Genomic DNA, 15,300 nt, shown 5'->3' with positions numbered 1-15,300 from the left:
CCAAAAAAATTTTCAAAAATTTTTTTAAGACATTTCATACAGTGAAAAATAATTTTTTTTTGCGAAACTGTCTAATTCTTTTTGTTTGAAACTAACGTCATTAAAAATTGTCTAAGAAAGTTTTTTTAAGTACTAAAAGTGAAAATTATTGAAAAAAAATTGTCTTTTTAAAAAAAATTTTCTAAGACATTTCATACAGTCAAAAATAATTTTTTTTTGCGAAACTGTCTAATTCTTTTTGTTTGAAACTAACGTCATTGCAAATTGTCTAAGAAAGTTTTTTTACGTACTAAAAGTGAAAATTATTGAAAAAAATTGTCTTTTCAAAAATAATTTTCAAAAATTTTTCTAAGACATTTCATACAGTGAAAAATAATTTTTTTTTGCGAAACTGTCTAATTCTTTTTGTTTGAAACTAACGTCATTACAAATTGTCTAAGAAAGTTTTTTTACGTACTAAAAGTGAAAATTATTGAAAAAAATTGTCTTTTCAAAAAAAATTTTCAAAAATTTTTCTAAGACATTTCATACAGTGAAAAATAATTTTTTTTTGCGAAACTGTCTAATTCTTTTTGTTTGAAACTAACGTCAATAAAAATTGTCTAAGAAAGTTTTTTTACGTACTAAAAGTGAAAATTATTGAAAAAAAATTGTCTTTTCAAAAAAATTTTTCTAAGACATTTCATACAGTGAAAAATATTTTTTTTTTGCGAAACTGTCTAATTCTTTTTGTTTGAAACTAACGTCATTAAAAATTGTCTAAGAAAGTTTTTTTACGTACTAAAAGTGAAAATTATTGAAAAAAAATTGTCTTCAAAAAAATTTTTCTAAGACATTTCATACAGTGAAAAATAATTTTTTTTTGCGAAACTGTCTAATTCTTTTTGTTTGAAACTATCGTCATTACAAATTGTCTAAGAAAGTTTTTTTACGTACTAAAAGTGAAAATTATTGAAAAAAAATTGTCTTTTAAAAAAAATTTTTCTAAGACATTTCATACAGTGAAAAATAATTTTTTTTTGCGAAACTGTCTAATTCTTTTTGTTTGAAACTAACGTCATTAAAAATTGTATAAGAAAGTTTTTTTACGTACTAAAAGTGAAAATTATTGAAAAAAATTTTCTTTTCAAGAAAAATTTTCAAAAATTTTTCTAAGACATTTCATACAGTGAAAAATAATTTTTTTTTGCGAAACTGTCTAATTCGTTTTGTTTGAAACTAACGTCATTAAAAATTGTCTAAGAAAGTTTTTTTAAGTACTAAACGTGAAAATTATTGAAAAAAAATTGTCTTTTCAAAAAAATTTTTCTAAGACATTTTATACAGTGAAAAATAATTTTTTTTTGCGAAACTGTCTAATTCGTTTTGTTTGAAACTAACGTCATTGCAAATTGTCTAAGAAAGTTTTTTTACTTACTAAAAGTGAAAATTATTGAAAAAAAATTGTCTTTTCAAAAAAATTTTTCTAAGACATTTCATACAGTGAAAAATAATTTTTGTTTGTGAAACTGTCTAATTCGTTTTGTTTGAAACTAACGTCATTAAAAATTGTCTAAGAAAGTTTTTTTACGTACTAAAAGTGAAAATTATTGAAAAAAAATTGTCTTTTCAAAAAAATTTTTCTAAGACATTTCATACAGTGAAAAATATTTTTTTTCTTGCGAAACTGTCTAATTCTTTTTGTTTGAAACTAACGTCATTACAAATTGTCTAAGAAAGTTTTTTTACGTACTAAAAGTGAAAATTATTGAAAAAAATTTTCTTTTCTAAAAAAATTTCAAAAATTTTTCAAAGACATTTCATACAGTCAAAAATAATTTTTTTTTTCGAAACTGTCTAATTCTTTTTGTTTGAAACTAACGTCATTACAAATTGTCTAAGAAAGTTTTTTTACGTACTAAAAGTGAAAATTATTGAAAAAAATTGTCTTTTCAAAAAAAATTTTCAAAAATTTTTCTAAGACATTTCATACAGTGAAAAATAATTTTTTTTTGCGAAACTGTCTAATTCTTTTTGTTTGAAACTAACGTCATTAAAAATTGTCTAAGAAAGCTTTTTTACGTACTAAAAGTGAAAATAATTGAAAAAAAATTTTCTTTTTAATAAAAATTTTCAAAACTTTTTTTAAGACATTTCATACTGTGAAAAATAATTTTTTTTTGCGAAACTGTCTAATTCTTTTTGTTTGAAACTAACGTCATTAAAAATTGTCTAAGAAAGTTTTTTTACGTACTAAAAGTGAAAATTATTGAAAAAAATTTTCTTTTCAAAAAAATTTTTCTAAGACATTTCATACAGTGAAAAATAATTTTTTTTTGCGAAACTGTCTAATTCTTTTTGTTTGAAACTAACGTCATTAAAAATTGTCTAAGAAAGTTTTTTTACGTACTAAAAGTGAAAATTATTGAAAAAAAATTATCTTTTCAAAAAAATTTTTCTAAGACATTTCATACAGTGAAAAATAATTTTTTTTTGCGAAACTGTCTAATTCTTTTTGTTTGAAACTAACGTCATTAAAAATTGTCTAAGAAAGTTTTTTTACGTACTAAAAGTGAAAATTATTGAAAAAAATTTTCTTTTCAAGAAAAATTTTCAAAAATTTTTCTAAGACATTTCATACAGTGAAAAATAATTTTTTTTTGCGAAACTGTCTAATTCTTTTTGTTTGAAACTAACGTCATTAAAAATTGTCTAAGAAAGTTTTTTTAAGTACTAAAAGTGAAAATTATTGAAAAAAAATTGTCTTTTCAAAAAAATTTTTCTAAGACATTTCATACAGTGAAAAATAATTTTTTTTTGCGAAACTGTCTAATTCTTTTTGTTTGAAACTAACGTCATTAAAAATTGTCTAAGAAAGTTCTTTTACGCACTAAAAGTGAAAATTATTGAAAAAAAATTGTCTTTTCAAAAAAATTTTTCTAAGACATTTCATACAGTGAAAAATAATTTTTTTTTGCGAAACTGTCTAATTCGTTTTGTTTGAAACTAACGTCATTAAAAATTGTCTAAGAAAGTTTTTTTACGTACTAAAAGTGAAAATTATTGAAAAAAAATTAACTTTTCAAAAAAATTTTTCTAAGACATTTCATACAGTGAAAAATAATTTTTTTTTGCGAAACTGTCTAATTCTTTTTGTTTGAAACTAACGTCATTAAAAATTGTCTAAGAAAGTTTTTTTACGTACTAAAAGTGAAAATTATTGAAAAAAAATTGTCTTTTCAAAAAAATTTTTCCAAGACATTTCATATAGTGAAAAATAATTTTTTTTTGCGAAACTGTCTAATTTTTTTTGTTTGAAACTAACGTCATTAAAAATTGTCTAAGAAAGTTTTTTTACGTACTAAAAGTGAAAATTATTGAAAAAAAATTGTCTTTTCAAAAAAATTTTTCTAAGACATTTCATACAGTGAAAAATAATTTTTTTCTTGCGAAACTGTCTAATTCTTTTTGTTTGAAACTAACGTCATTACAAATTGTCTAAGAAAGTTTTTTTACGTACTAAAAGTGAAAATTATTGAAAAAAATTTTCTTTTCTAAAAAAATTTCAAAAATTTTTCAAAGACATTTCATACAGTCAAAAATAATTTTTTTTTTCGAAACTGTCTAATTCTTTTTGTTTGAAACTAACGTCATTACAAATTGTCTAAGAAAGTTTTTTTACGTACTAAAAGTGAAAATTATTGAAAAAAATTGTCTTTTCAAAAAAAATTTTCAAAAATTTTTCTAAGACATTTCATACAGTGAAAAATAATTTTTTTTTGCGAAACTGTCTAATTCTTTTTGTTTGAAACTAACGTCATTAAAAATTGTCTAAGAAAGCTTTTTTACGTACTAAAAGTGAAAATAATTGAAAAAAAATTTTCTTTTTAATAAAAATTTTCAAAACTTTTTTTAAGACATTTCATACTGTGAAAAATAATTTTTTTTTGCGAAACTGTCTAATTCTTTTTGTTTGAAACTAACGTCATTAAAAATTGTCTAAGAAAGTTTTTTTACGTACTAAAAGTGAAAATTATTGAAAAAAAACTTTCTTTTCAAAAAAAATTTTCAAAGACATTTCATACAGTGAAAAATAATTTTTTTTTGCGAAACTGTCTAATTCTTTTTGTTTGAAACTAACGTCATTAAAAATTGTCTAAGAAAGTTTTTTTAAGTAATAAAAGTGAAAATTATTGAAAAAAAATTGTCTTTTCAAAAAAATTTTTCTAAGACATTTCATACAGTGAAAAATAATTTTTTTTTGCGAAACTGTCTAATTCGTTTTGTTTGAAACTAACGTCATTAAAAATTGTCTAAGAAAATTTTTTTACGTACTAAAAGTGAAAATTATTGAAAAAAAATTTTCTTTTCAAAAAAATTTTTCTAAGACATTTCATACAGTGAAAAATAATTTTTTTTTGCGAAACCGTCTAATTCTTTTTGTTTGAAACTAACGTCATTAAAAATTGTCTAAGAAAGTTTTTTTACGTACTAAAAGTGAAAATTATTGAAAACAAATTGTCTTTTCAAAAAAATTTTTCTAAGACATTTCATACAGTGAAAAATAATTTTTTTTTGCGAAACTGTCTAATTCTTTTTGTTTGAAACTAACGTCATTAAAAATTGTCTAAGAAAGTTTTTTTACGTACTAAAAGTGAAAATTATTGAAAAAAATTTTGTTTTCAAGAAAAATTTTCAAAAATTTTTCTAAGACATTTCATACAGTGAAAAATAATTTTTTTTTGAGAACCTGTCTAATTCTTTTTGTTTGAAACTAACGTCATTAAAAATTGTCTAAGAAAGTTTTTTTAAGTACTAAAAGTGAAAATTATTGAAAAAAAATTGTCTTTTCAAAAAAATTTTTCTAAGACATTTCATACAGTGAAAAATAATTTTTTTTTGAGAAACTGTCTAATTCTTTTTGTTTGAAACTAACGTCATTAAAAACTGTCTAAGAAAGTTTTTTTACGTACTAAAAGTGAAAATTATTGAAAAAAAATTGTCTTTTCAAAAAAATTTTTCCAAGACATTTCATACAGTGAAAAATAATTTTTTTTTGCGAAACTGTCTAATTCGTTTTGTTTGAAACTAACGTCATTAAAAATTGTCTAAGAAAGTTTTTTTACGTACTAAAAGTGAAAATTATTAAAAAAAAATTGTCTTTTCAAAAAAATTTTTCTAAGACATTTCATACAGTGAAAAATAATTTTTTTTTGCGAAACTGTCTAATTTTTTTTGTTTGAAACTAACGTCATTAAAAATTGTCTAAGAAAGTTTTTTTAAGTACTAAAAGTGAAAATTATTGAAAAAAAATTGTCTTTTCAAAAAAATTTTTCTAAGACATTTCATACAGTGAAAAATAATTTTTGTTTGTGAAACTGTCTAATTCGTTTTGTTTGAAACTAACGACATTAAAAATTGTCTAAGAAAGTTTTTTTACGTACTAAAAGTGAAAATTATTGAAAAAAAATTGTCTTTTCAAAAAAATTTTTCTAAGACATTTCATACAGTGAAAAATAATTTTTTTTTGCGAAACTGTCTAATTCTTTTTGTTTGAAACTAACGTCATTAAAAATTGTCTAAGAAAGTTTTTTTACGTACTAAAAGTGAAAATTATTGAAAAAAAATTGTCTTTTCAAAAAAATTTTTCTAAGACATTTCATACAGTGAAAAATAATTTTTTTTTGCGAAACTGTCTAATTCTTTTTGTTTGAAACTAACGTCATTAAAAATTGTCTAAGAAAGTTTTTTTACGTACTAAAAGTGAAAATTATTGAAAAAAATTTTCTTTTCAAGAAAAATTTTCAAAAATTTTTCTAAGACATTTCATACAGTGAAAAATAATTTTTTTTTGCGAAACTGTCTAATTCTTTTTGTTTGAAACTAACGTCATTAAAAATTGTCTAAGAATGTTTTTTTAAGTACTAAAAGTGAAAATTATTGAAAAAAAATTGTCTTTTCAAAAAAATTTTTCTAAGACATTTCATACAGTGAAAAATAATTTTTTTTTGCGAAACTGTCTAATTCGTTTTGTTTGAAACTAACGTCATTAAAAATTGTCTAAGAAAGTTTTTTTACGTACTAAAACTGAAAATTATTGAAAAAAAATTTTCTTTTCAAAAAAATTTTTCTAAGACATTTCATACAGTGAAAAATATTTTTTTTTTTGCGAAACTGTCTAATTCTTTTTGTTTGAAACTAACGTCATTACAAATTGTCTAAGAAAGTTTTTTTACGTACTAAAAGTGAAAATTATTGAAAAAAATTGTCTTTTCAAAAAAAATTTTCAAAAATTTTTCTAAGACATTTCATACAGTGAAAAATAATTTTTTTTTGCGAAACTGTCTAATTCTTTTTGTTTGAAACTAACGTCATTAAAAATTGTCTAAGAAAGTTTTTTTACGTACTAAAAGTGAAAATTATTGAAAAAAATTGTCTTTTCAAAAAAAATTTTCAAAAATTTTTCTAAGACATTTCATACAGTGAAAAATAATTTTTTTTTGCGAAACTGTCTAATTTTTTTTGTTTGAAACTAACGTCATTAAAAATTGTCTAAGAAAGTTTTTTTACTTACTAAGAGTGAAAATAATTGAAAAAAAATTTTCTTTTCAATAAAAACTTTCAAAACTTTTTTTAAGACATTTCACACAGTGAAAAAAAATTTTTTTTTGCGAAACTGTCTAATTCTTTTTGTTTGAAACTAACGTCATTAAAAATTGTCTAAGAAAGTTTTTTTACGTACTAAAAGTGAAAATTATTGAAAAAAAACTTTCTTTTCAAAAAAAATTTTCAAAGACATTTCATACAGTGAAAAATAATTTTTTTTTGCGAAACTGTCTAATTCTTTTTGTTTGAAACTAACGTCATTAAAAATTGTCTAAGAAAGTTTTTTTAAGTACTAAAAGTGAAAATTATTGAAAAAAAATTGTCTTTTCAAAAAAATTTTTCTAAGACATTTCATACAGTGAAAAATAATTTTTTTTTGCTAAACTGTCTAATTCGTTTTGTTTGAAACTAACGTCATTAAAAATTGTCTAAGAAAGTTTTTTTACGCACTAAAACTGAAAATTATTGAAAAAAAATTTTCTTTTCAAAAAAATTTTTCTAACACATTTCATACAGTGAAAAATAATTTTTTTTTGCGAAACTGTCTAATTCTTTTTGTTTGAAACTAACGTCATTAAAAATTGTCTAAGAAAGTTTTTTTACGTCGTAAAAGTGAAAATTATTGAAAAAAAAATGTCTTTTGAAAAAAATTTTTCTAAGACATTTCATACAGTGAAAAATAATTTTTTTTTGCGAAACTATCCAATTCTTTTTGTTTGAAACTAACGTCATTAAAAATTGTCTAAGAAAGTTTTTTTACGTACTAAAAGTGAAAATTATTGAAAAAAAATTTTCTTTTCAAAAAAATTTTTCTAAGACATTTCATACAGTGAAAAATAATTTTTTTTTGCGAAAGTGTCTAAATCTTTTTGTTTGAAACTAACGTCATTAAAAATTGTTTAAGAAAATTTTTTTACGTACTAAAAATGAAAATTATTGAAAAAAAAATGTCTTTTGAAAAAAATTTTTCTAAGACATTTCATACAGTGAAAAATAATTTTTTTTTGCGAAACTATCCAATTCTTTTTGTTTGAAACTAACGTCATTAAAAATTGTCTAAGAAAGTTTTTTTACGTACTAAAAGTGAAAATAATTGAAAAAAAATTTTCTTTTCAATAAAAACTTTCAAAACTTTTTTTAAGACATTTCATACAGTGAAAAAAAATTTTTTTTTGCGAAACTGTCTAATTCTTTTTGTTTGAAACTAACGTCATTAAAAATTGTCTAAGAAAGTTTTTTTACGTACTAAAACTGAAAATTATTGAAAAAAAATTTTCTTTTCAAAAAAATTTTTCTAACACATTTCATACAGTGAAAAATAATTTTTTTTTGCGAAACTGTCTAATTCTTTTTGTTTGAAACTAACGTCATTAAAAATTGTCTAAGAAAGTTTTTTTACGTACTAAAAGTGAAAATTATTGAAAAAAAATTTTCTTTTCAAAAAAATTTTTCTAAGACATTTCATACAGTGAAAAATAATTTTTTTTTGCGAAACTGTCTAATTCTTTTTGTTTGAAACTATCGTCATTAAAAATTGTCTAAGAAAGTTTTTTTACGTACTAAAAGTGAAAATTATTGAAAAAAATTTTCTTTTCAAGAAAAATTTTTCTAAGACATTTCATACAGTGAAAAATAATTTTTTTTGCGAAACTGTCTAATTCTGTTTGTTTGAAACTAACGTCATTAAAAATTGTCTAAGAAAGTTTTTTTAAGTACTAAAAGTGAAAATTATTGAAAAAAAATTGTCTTTTCAAAAAAATTTTTCTAAGACATTTCATACAGTGAAAAATAATTTTTGTTTGTGAAACTGTCTAATTCGTTTTGTTTGAAACTAACGTCATTAAAAATTGTCTAAGAAAGTTTTTTTACGTACTAAAAGTGAAAATTATTGAAAAATATTGTCTTTTCAAAAAAATTTTCAAAAATTTTTCTAAGACATTTCATACAGTGAAAAATAATTTTTTTTTGCGAAAGTGTCTAAATCTTTTTGTTTGAAACTAACGTCATTAAAAATTGTCTAAGAAAGTTTTTTTACGTCGTAAAAGTGAAAATTATTGAAAAAAAAATGTCTTTTGAAAAAAATTTTTCTAAGACATTTCATACAGTGAAAAATAATTTTTTTTTGCGAAACTATCCAATTCTTTTTGTTTGAAACTAACGTCATTAAAAATTGTCTAAGAAAGTTTTTTTACGTACTAAAAGTGAAAATTATTGAAAAAAAATTTTCTTTTCAAAAAAATTTTTCTAAGACATTTCATACAGTGAAAAATAATTTTTTTTTGCGAAAGTGTCTAAATCTTTTTGTTTGAAACTAACGTCATTAAAAATTGTTTAAGAAAGTTTTTTTACGTACTAAAAATGAAAATTATTGAAAAAAAAATGTCTTTTGAAAAAAATTTTTCTAAGACATTTCATACAGTGAAAAATAATTTTTTTTTGCGAAACTATCCAATTCTTTTTGTTTGAAACTAACGTCATTAAAAATTGTCTAAGAAAGTTTTTTTACGTACTAAAAGTGAAAATAATTGAAAAAAAATTTTCTTTTCAATAAAAACTTTCAAAACTTTTTTTAAGACATTTCATACAGTGAAAAAAAATTTTTTTTTGCGAAACTGTCTAATTCTTTTTGTTTGAAACTAACGTCATTAAAAATTGTCTAAGAAAGTTTTTTACGTACTAAAAGTGAAAATTATTGAAAAAAAATTGTCTTTTCAAAAAAATTTTTCTAAGACATTTTATACAGTGAAAAATAATTTTTTTTTGCGAAACTGTCTAATTCGTTTTGTTTGAAACTAACGTCATTAAAAATTGTCTAAGAAAGTTTTTTTACGTACTAAAAGTGAAAATTATTGAAAAAAAATTTTCTTTTTAAAAAAATTTTTCCAAGACATTTCATACAGTGAAAAATAATTTTTTTTTGCGAAACTGTCTAATTCTTTTTTTTTTAAACTAACGTCATTAAAAATTGTCTAAGAAATTTTTTTTACGTACTAAAAGTGAAAATTATTGAAAAAAAATTGTCTTTTCAAAAAAATTTTTCTAAGACATTTCATACAGTGAAAAATAATTTTTTTTTGCGAAACTGTCTAATTCGTTTTGTTTGAAACCAACGTCATTAAAAATTGTTTAAGAAAGTTTTTTTACGTACTAAAAGTGAAAATTATTGAAAAAAAATTTTCTTTTTAATAAATATTTTCCAAGACATTTCATACAGTGAAAAATAATTTTTTTTTGCGAAACTGTCTAATTCTTTTTGTTTGAAACTAACGTCATTAAAAATTGTCTAAGAAAGTTTTTTTACGTACTAAAAGTGAAAATTATTGAAAAAAAATTGTCTTTTCAAAAAAATTTTTCTAAGACATTTCATACAGTGAAAAATAATTTTTTTTTGCGAAACTGTCTAATTCTTTTTGTTTGAAACTAACGTCATTACAAATTGTCTAAGAAAGTTTTTTTACGTACTAAAAGTGAAAATTATTGAAAAAAATTGTCTTTTCAAAAGAATTTTCAAAAATTTTTCTAAGACATTTCATACAGTGAAAAATAATTTTTTTTTGCGAAAGTGTCTAAATCTTTTTGTTTGAAACTAACGTCATTAAAAATTGTCTAAGAAAGTTTTTTTACGTCGTAAAAGTGAAAATTATTGAAAAAAAAATGTCTTTTGAAAAAAATTTTTCTAAGACATTTCATACAGTGAAAAATAATTTTTTTTTGCGAAACTATCCAATTCTTTTTGTTTGAAACTAACGTCATTAAAAATTGTCTAAGAAAGTTTTTTTACGTACTAAAAGTGAAAATTATTGAAAGAAAATTTTCTTTTCAAAAAAATTTTTCTAAGACATTTCATACAGTGAAAAATAATTTTTTTTTGCGAAAGTGTCTAAATCTTTTTGTTTGAAACTAACGTCATTAAAAATTGTTTAAGAAAGTTTTTTTACGTACTAAAAGTGAAAATTATTGAAAAAAATTTTCTTTTCCAAAAAAATTTTCAAAAATTTTTTTAAGACATTTCATACAGTGAAAAATAATTTTTTTTTGCGAAACTGTCTAATTCTTTTTGTTTGAAACTAACGTCATTAAAAATTGTCTAAGAAAGTTTTTTTTACGTACTAAAAGTGAAAATTATTGAAAAAAAATTGTCTTTTTAAAAAAAATTTTCTAAGACATTTCATACAGTCAAAAATAATTTTTTTTTGCGAAACTGTCTAATTCTTTTTGTTTGAAACTAACGTCATTGCAAATTGTCTAAGAAAGTTTTTTTACGTACTAAAAGTGAAAATTATTGAAAAAAATTGTCTTTTCAAAAATAATTTTCAAAAATTTTTCTAAGACATTTCATACAGTGAAAAATAATTTTTTTTTGCGAAACTGTCTAATTCTTTTTGTTTGAAACTAACGTCATTACAAATTGTCTAAGAAAGTTTTTTTACGTACTAAAAGTGAAAATTATTGAAAAAAATTGTCTTTTCAAAAAAAATTTTCAAAAATTTTTCTAAGACATTTCATACAGTGAAAAATAATTTTTTTTTGCGAAACTGTCTAATTCTTTTTGTTTGAAACTAACGTCAATAAAAATTGTCTAAGAAAGTTTTTTTACGTACTAAAAGTGAAAATTATTGAAAAAAAATTGTCTTTTCAAAAAAATTTTTCTAAGACATTTCATACAGTGAAAAATATTTTTTTTTTGCGAAACTGTCTAATTCTTTTTGTTTGAAACTAACGTCATTAAAAATTGTCTAAGAAAGTTTTTTTACGTACTAAAAGTGAAAATTATTGAAAAAAAATTGTCTTCAAAAAAATTTTTCTAAGACATTTCATACAGTGAAAAATAATTTTTTTTTGCGAAACTGTCTAATTCTTTTTGTTTTAAACTATCGTCATTACAAATTGTCTAAGAAAGTTTTTTTACGTACTAAAAGTGAAAATTATTGAAAAAAAATTGTCTTTTAAAAAAAATTTTTCTAAGACATTTCATACAGTGAAAAATAATTTTTTTTTGCGAAACTGTCTAATTCTTTTTGTTTGAAACTAACGTCATTAAAAATTGTATAAGAAAGTTTTTTTACGTACTAAAAGTGAAAATTATTGAAAAAAATTTTCTTTTCAAGAAAAATTTTCAAAAATTTTTCTAAGACATTTCATACAGTGAAAAATAATTTTTTTTTGCGAAACTGTCTAATTCGTTTTGTTTGAAACTAACGTCATTAAAAATTGTCTAAGAAAGTTTTTTTAAGTACTAAACGTGAAAATTATTGAAAAAAAATTGTCTTTTCAAAAAAATTTTTCTAAGACATTTTATACAGTGAAAAATAATTTTTTTTTGCGAAACTGTCTAATTCGTTTTGTTTGAAACTAACGTCATTGCAAATTGTCTAAGAAAGTTTTTTTACTTACTAAAAGTGAAAATTATTGAAAAAAAATTGTCTTTTCAAAAAAATTTTTCTAAGACATTTCATACAGTGAAAAATAATTTTTGTTTGTGAAACTGTCTAATTCGTTTTGTTTGAAACTAACGTCATTAAAAATTGTCTAAGAAAGTTTTTTTACGTACTAAAAGTGAAAATTATTGAAAAAAAATTGTCTTTTCAAAAAAATTTTTCTAAGACATTTCATACAGTGAAAAATATTTTTTTTCTTGCGAAACTGTCTAATTCTTTTTGTTTGAAACTAACGTCATTACAAATTGTCTAAGAAAGTTTTTTTACGTACTAAAAGTGAAAATTATTGAAAAAAATTTTCTTTTCTAAAAAAATTTCAAAAATTTTTCAAAGACATTTCATACAGTCAAAAATAATTTTTTTTTTCGAAACTGTCTAATTCTTTTTGTTTGAAACTAACGTCATTACAAATTGTCTAAGAAAGTTTTTTTACGTACTAAAAGTGAAAATTATTGAAAAAAATTGTCTTTTCAAAAAAAATTTTCAAAAATTTTTCTAAGACATTTCATACAGTGAAAAATAATTTTTTTTTGCGAAACTGTCTAATTCTTTTTGTTTGAAACTAACGTCATTAAAAATTGTCTAAGAAAGCTTTTTTACGTACTAAAAGTGAAAATAATTGAAAAAAAATTTTCTTTTTAATAAAAATTTTCAAAACTTTTTTTAAGACATTTCATACTGTGAAAAATAATTTTTTTTTGCGAAACTGTCTAATTCTTTTTGTTTGAAACTAACGTCATTAAAAATTGTCTAAGAAAGTTTTTTTACGTACTAAAAGTGAAAATTATTGAAAAAAATTTTCTTTTCAAAAAAATTTTTCTAAGACATTTCATACAGTGAAAAATAATTTTTTTTTGCGAAACTGTCTAATTCTTTTTGTTTGAAACTAACGTCATTAAAAATTGTCTAAGAAAGTTTTTTTACGTACTAAAAGTGAAAATTATTGAAAAAAAATTATCTTTTCAAAAAAATTTTTCTAAGACATTTCATACAGTGAAAAATAATTTTTTTTTGCGAAACTGTCTAATTCTTTTTGTTTGAAACTAACGTCATTAAAAATTGTCTAAGAAAGTTTTTTTACGTACTAAAAGTGAAAATTATTGAAAAAAATTTTCTTTTCAAGAAAAATTTTCAAAAATTTTTCTAAGACATTTCATACAGTGAAAAATAATTTTTTTTTGCGAAACTGTCTAATTCTTTTTGTTTGAAACTAACGTCATTAAAAATTGTCTAAGAAAGTTTTTTTAAGTACTAAAAGTGAAAATTATTGAAAAAAAATTGTCTTTTCAAAAAAATTTTTCTAAGACATTTCATACAGTGAAAAATAATTTTTTTTTGCGAAACTGTCTAATTCTTTTTGTTTGAAACTAACGTCATTAAAAATTGTCTAAGAAAGTTCTTTTACGCACTAAAAGTGAAAATTATTGAAAAAAAATTGTCTTTTCAAAAAAATTTTTCTAAGACATTTCATACAGTGAAAAATAATTTTTTTTTGCGAAACTGTCTAATTCGTTTTGTTTGAAACTAACGTCATTAAAAATTGTCTAAGAAAGTTTTTTTACGTACTAAAAGTGAAAATTATTGAAAAAAAATTAACTTTTCAAAAAAATTTTTCTAAGACATTTCATACAGTGAAAAATAATTTTTTTTTGCGAAACTGTCTAATTCTTTTTGTTTGAAACTAACGTCATTAAAAATTGTCTAAGAAAGTTTTTTTACGTACTAAAAGTGAAAATTATTGAAAAAAAATTGTCTTTTCAAAAAAATTTTTCCAAGACATTTCATATAGTGAAAAATAATTTTTTTTTGCGAAACTGTCTAATTTTTTTTGTTTGAAACTAACGTCATTAAAAATTGTCTAAGAAAGTTTTTTTACGTACTAAGAGTGAAAATTATTGAAAAAAAATTGTCTTTTCAAAAAAATTTTTCTAAGACATTTCATACAGTGAAAAATAATTTTTTTTTGCGAAACTGTCTAATTCGTTTTGTTTGAAACCAACGTCATTAAAAATTGTCTAAGAAAGTTTTTTTACGTACTAAAAGTGAAAATTATTGAAAAAAATTTTCTTTTCTAAAAAAATTTCAAAAATTTTTCAAAGACATTTCATACAGTCAAAAATAATTTTTTTTTTCGAAACTGTCTAATTCTTTTTGTTTGAAACTAACGTCATTACAAATTGTCTAAGAAAGTTTTTTTACGTACTAAAAGTGAAAATTATTGAAAAAAAATTGTCTTTTCAAAAAAATTTTTCTAAGACATTTCATACAGTGAAAAATAATTTTTTTTTGCGAAACTGTCTAATTCTTTTTGTTTGAAACTAACGTCATTACAAATTGTCTAAGAAAGTTTTTTTACGTACTAAAAGTGAAAATTATTGAAAAAAATTGTCTTTTCAAAAAAATTTTCAAAAATTTTTCTAAGACATTTCATACAGTGAAAAATAATTTTTTTTTGCGAAAGTGTCTAAATCTTTTTGTTTGAAACTAACGTCATTAAAAATTGTCTAAGAAAGTTTTTTTACGTCGTAAAAGTGAAAATTATTGAAAAAAAAATGTCTTTTGAAAAAAATTTTTCTAAGACATTTCATACAGTGAAAAATAATTTTTTTTTGCGAAACTATCCAATTCTTTTTGTTTGAAACTAACGTCATTAAAAATTGTCTAAGAAAGTTTTTTTACGTACTAAAAGTGAAAATTATTGAAAAAAAATTTTCTTTTCAAAAAAATTTTTCTAAGACATTTCATACAGTGAAAAATAATTTTTTTTTGCGAAAGTGTCTAAATCTTTTTGTTTGAAACTAACGTCATTAAAAATTGTTTAAGAAAGTTTTTTTACGTACTAAAAGTGAAAATTATTGAAAAAAATTTTCTTTTCCAAAAAAATTTTCAAAAATTTTTTTAAGACATTTCATACAGTGAAAAATAATTTTTTTTTGCGAAACTGTCTAATTCTTTTTGTTTGAAACTAACGTCATTAAAAATTGTCTAAGAAAGTTTTTTTTACGTACTAAAAGTGAAAATTATTGAAAAAAAATTGTCTTTTTAAAAAAAATTTTCTAAGACATTTCATACAGTCAAAAATAATTTTTTTTTGCGAAACTGTCTAATTCTTTTTGTTTGAAACTAACGTCATTGCAAATTGTCTAAGAAAGTTTTTTTACGTACTAAAAGTGAAAATTATTGAAAAAAATTGTCTTTTCAAAAATAATTTTCAAAAATTTTTCTAAGACATTTCATACAGTGAAAAATAATTTTTTTTTGCGAAACTGTCTAATTC

Source organism: Aplidium turbinatum, chromosome 10, assembly GCF_918807975.1.
Source record: "Aplidium turbinatum chromosome 10, kaAplTurb1.1, whole genome shotgun sequence".
NCBI lineage: Eukaryota > Metazoa > Chordata > Ascidiacea > Aplousobranchia > Polyclinidae > Aplidium > Aplidium turbinatum.
Note: the sequence above shows the minus strand (reverse complement) of the source record.